Source organism: Heterodontus francisci, chromosome 34 (genome assembly GCF_036365525.1).
Source record: "Heterodontus francisci isolate sHetFra1 chromosome 34, sHetFra1.hap1, whole genome shotgun sequence".
NCBI lineage: Eukaryota > Metazoa > Chordata > Chondrichthyes > Heterodontiformes > Heterodontidae > Heterodontus > Heterodontus francisci.
Genome location: NC_090404.1, coordinates 27,738,772 through 27,743,439, shown reverse-complemented (window position 1 = coordinate 27,743,439; position 4,668 = coordinate 27,738,772). Strand labels below are relative to the sequence as shown.

At 56.0% G+C, this 4,668-nt stretch overlaps 1 protein-coding gene across 1 annotated transcript in view; it reads left to right on the top strand.

Moving 5' to 3' along the window:
• Positions 1–4,668, top strand: part of LOC137348767 (zinc finger protein 850-like) — a 546,053-nt gene that overhangs the window by 72,350 nt on the left and 469,035 nt on the right. The window lies entirely within an intron of this gene.

Below are 4,668 nucleotides of genomic sequence, written 5' to 3'. Positions count from 1 at the left end.
GGCAGTGAGTGAGTGAGAGAGAGAGGGGCAGGTAGAGAGAGAGAGGCAGGCAGAGGGAGAGAGAGAGGCAGGCAGAGAGAAATTGAGAGGCAGGCAGAGTGAGAAAGAGGCAGGCAGAGAGAGAGAGACGGAGGGAGAAAGAGAGAGAGAGGCAGGCAGAAAGAGAGAGAGAGGCACGCAGAGAGAGAGAGGCAGGCAGAGAGAGAGAGAGGGAGAGGCAGGCAGAGTGAGAAGGAGAGGAAGGCAGAGTGACAGAGAGGGAGGCAAAGAGAGAGAGAGAGAGAGAGACAGACAGACAGAAAGACAGAGACAGCTGGAGAGAAGCAGACAGAGTGACAGAAAGATACAGAGAGAGAGACAGAGATAGAGAGAGGGAGAGAGAGACAGAGCCAGAGAGAGACAGAGGCAGAGAGAGAGAGAGAGAGGGAGGCAGGGGCAGAGAAAGAGAGAGAGGGAGGGAGAGGCAGAGAGAGAGAGAGGCAGACAGAGAGATAGAGAGCAGGAGGCAGAGAGAGAGAGAGCGAGAGAGACAGGGGCAGAGAGAGACAGGCAGAGAGAGACAGATATAGAGTGATAGACCGGCAGAGAGAGAGAGAAAAACGTATGGAGAGAGAGAGAGAGAGGAAGGCAGTGACAGAGAGAGCCAGGCAGAGAGAGAGAGAGGCAGAGAGACAGAGCCAGGCAGAGAGGGAGACAGAGGCAGGCAGAGAGAAAGAGATGCAGGGAGAGAGAGGCAGACAGAGTGGCAGATAGAGAGAGAGAGAGCGGCAGGCAGAGAGAGAGAGGGAAAGAGGCAGGCAGAGAGAGAGAGAGGCAGGCAGAGAGAGAGAGAGAGGCAGGCAGAGAGAGGGAGAAAGAGAGAGAGACAGAAGCAGGCAGAGAGAGAGAGGCAGGCAGAGAGACAAAGAGGCAAGCAGAGAGAGAAGCAGGCAGACAGAGTGAGAGAAGCAGGCAGACAGAAGGAGAGAAATAGAGAGAAAAGCAGGCAGAGACTGAGAGATGTTGGCAGAGAGAAAGACAGACAGGCAGAGAGAGAGAGGTCGGCAGAGGGAGAGGTAGGCAAAGGGTGAGAGAGAGGGAGAGAGAGAGAGAGACAGAGGCAGGCAGAGAGAAAGTGAGAGAGGCAGGCAGAGAGAGAGTGAGAGAGGCAGGAAGAGAGAGTGTGAGAGAGGCAGGCAGAGAGAGAGACGGAGGGAGAAAGAGAGAGAGAGAGGCAGGCAGAGAAAGAGAGAGAGAGGCAGGCAGAGCGAGAGGGAGAGGCAGGCAGAGAGAGAGCGAGGCAGAGAGAGAGCGAGGCAGAGAGAGTGAGAGCGAGGCAGAGAGAGAGAGAGCGAGGCAGAGAGAGAGAGAGCGAGGCAGAGAGAGTGAGAGTCAGGCAGAGAGAGTGAGAGACAGGCAGAGAGAGTGAGAGACAGGCAGAGAGAGTGAGAGACAGGCAGAGAGAGTAAGAGAGGCAGAGAGAGTGAGAGACAGGCAGAGAGAGTGAGAGACAGGCAGAGAGAGTGAGAGACAGGCAGAGAGCGTGAGAGACTGGCAGAGAGCGGGAGCGAGAGAGGGAGAGAGAGTGAGAGAGAGACAGGCAGAGAAAGAGAGAGAGGCAGGCAGAGTGAGAGACAGGCAGAGAGAGAGGCAGGAAGAGACAGAGAGGCAGGAAGAGAGAGAAAGGCAGGAAGAGAGAGAAAGGCAGGAAGAGAGAGAGAGAGACAGGCAGAGAGAGAGAGACAGGCAGAGAGAGAGAGAGAGGCAGAGAGAGAGAGAGGCAGGCAGAGATAGAGGGAGATGGGTCAGAGAGAGAGAGAGACAGGGGCAGAGAAAGAGAGAGAGACAGGGGCAGAGAGAGACACACACACACACTCAGAGAGAGAGAGAGAGAGAGAGAGAGAGAGAGAGAGAGAGAGAGGCTCAGAGAGAGAGAGAGAGAGAGAGGCAAAGAGAGAGAGAGAGAGACAGGCAGAGAGAGCGAGAGACAGGCAGAGAGAGTGAGAGACAGGCATAGAGCGTGAGAGGCAGGCAGAGAGAGAGGCATGAAGCGAGAGAGGCATGAAGAGAGAGAGAGAGGCAGGAAGAGAGAGAGAGAGGCAGGCAGAGAGAGTGAGACAGACAGAGATAGAGGGAGATGGGTCAGAGAGAGAGAGAGCGACAGAGGCAGAGAAAGAGGGAGAGGCAGGCAGAGAGAGAGAGAGGCAGGCAGAGAGCGAGAGAGGCAGGCAGAGAGAGAGAGACAGACAGAGATAGAGGGAGATGGGTCAGAGAGAGAGAGAGACAGGGGCAGAGAAAGAGAGAGAGACAGGGGCAGAGAGAGACAGGGGCAGAGAGAGAGACACACACACACTCAGAGAGAGAGAGAGAGAGGCTGAGAGAGAGAGAGAGAGGCAAAGAGAGAGAGAGACAGGCAGAGAGAGCGAGAGACAGGCAGAGAGAGCGAGAGACAGGCAGAGGGAGAGAGAGAGAGGCAGGCAGAGAGAGAGGCATGAAGAGAGAGAGGCATGAAGAGAGAGAGAGAGGCAGGAAGAGAGAGAGAGAGGCAGGAAGAGAGTGCGAGACAGACAGAGATAGAGGGAGATGGGTCAGAGAGAGAGAGAGCGACAGAGGCAGAGAAAGAGGGAGAGACAGGCAGAGAGAGCGAGAGGCAGGCAGAGAGAGAGAGAAAAGCAGAGAGAGAGAGAGAGGCAGGCAGAGAGAAAGAGAGAGGCAGGCAGAGAGAGAGAGAGAGGCAGGTAGAGAGAGAGAGAGGGGCAGGCAGAGAGAGAGAGGCAGGCAGAGAGAGAGAGACCGACAGAGATAGAGGGAGATGGGTCAGAGAGAGAGAGAGAGACAGGGGCAGAGAAAGAGAGAGAGACAGGGGCAGAGAGAGACAGGGGCAGAGAGAGAAAGAGACAGGGGCAGAGAGTGAGAGGCAGGCAGAGAGAGACAGGGACAGGCAAAGAGAGAGAGAGAGACAGGCAAAGAGAGAGGGAGACAGGCAGAGAGAGAGAGAGAGAGGCAGAGAGAGAGAGGTAGGCAGAGAGAGTGAGAGGCAGGCAGAGAGAGTGAGAGACAGGCAGCGAGAGTGAGAGACAGGCAGAGAGAGTGAGAGACAGGCAGAGAGAGTGAGAGACAGGCAGAGAGAGTGAGAGACAAGCAGAGAGAGTAAGAGAGGCCGAGAGAGTGAGAGACTGGCAGAGAGCGGGAGCGAGAGAGGGAGGGAGAGTGAGATCAAGGCAGAAAGAGGGAGAGGCAGGCAGAGGGAGAGACAGGCAGAGAGAGAGACAGGCAGGCAGAGAAAGAGAGGCAGGCAGAGAGAGAGAGGCAGGCAGAGAGAGAGAGAGGCAGGCAGAGAGAGAGGCAGGAAGAGAGAGAGAGAGAGGCAGGAAGAGAGAGAGAGGCAGGCAGAGAGAGAGAGTGGCAGGCAGAGAGAGAGAGACAGACAGAGATAGAGGGAGATGGGTCAGAGAGAGAGAGAGAGACAGGGCAGAGAAAGAGAGAGAGACAGGGGCAGAGAGAGCGAGACAGGGGCAGAGAGAGCGAGACAGGGGCAGAGAGAGCGAGACAGGGGCAGAGAGAGAGACACACACACACTCAGAGAGAGAGACTAGCAGAGAGAGAGAGACAGGCAGAGAGAGTGAGAGACAGGCAGAGAGAGTGAGAGACAGGCAGAGAGAGTAAGAGAGGCAGAGAGAGTGAGAGACAGGCAGAGAGCGTGAGAGACAGGCAGAGAGTGTGAGAGACAGGCAGAGAGCGTGAGAGACAGGCAGAGAGAGTGAGAGACAGGCAGAGAGAGTAAGAGAGGCAGAGAGAGAGAGAGGCAGGCAGAGAGAGAGAGAGGCAGGCAGAGATAGAGGGAGATGGGTCAGAGAGAGAGAGAGACAGGGGCAGAGAGAGAGAGAGAGACAGGGGCAGAGAAAGAGAGACAGACAGGGGCAGAGAGAGACAGGGGCAGAGAGAGAGAGACACACACACTCAGAGAGAGAGAGGGAGAGAGAGAGAGAGAGAGAGGCTGAGAGAGAGAGAGAGAGGCAAAGAGAGAGAGAGACAGGCAGAGAGAGCGAGAGACAGGCAGAGAGAGCGAGAGACAGGCAGAGAGAGTAAGAGAGGCAGAGAGAGTGAGAGACAGGCAGAGAGCGTGAGAGACAGGCAGAGAGCGTGAGAGACAGGCAGAGAGAGTGAGAGACAGGCAGAGAGAGTGAGAGACTGGCAGAGGGCGGGAGCGAGAGAGGGAGAGAGAGTGTGAGAAAGGCAAGCAGAGGGGGAGACAGGCAGAGAGAGAGCAGGCAGAGGGAGTGAGAGAGACAGGCAGAGAGAGAGAGAGGCAGGGAGAGAGAGAGAGGCAGGCAGAGAGAGAGACAGGCAGAGAGAGAGACAGGAAGACAGAGAGGCAGGAAGAGAGAGAGGCAGGAAGAGAGAGAGAGGCAGGAAGAGAGAGAGAGGCAGGAAGAGAGAGAGAGAGGCAGGAAGAGAGAGAGAGAGACAGGCAGAGAGAGAGAGAGACAGGCAGAGAGAGAGAGGCAGGCAGAGAGAGAGAGAGGCAGGCAGAGAGAGAGAGACAGACACAGAGAGAGAGAGACATACACACAGAGAGAGAGAGACATACACAGAGAGAGAGAGACAGGCAGAGAGAGAAAGAGGCAGGCAGAGAGTGAGAGAGGCAGGCAGAGAGAGAGAGACAGACAGAGATAGAGGGAGATGGGT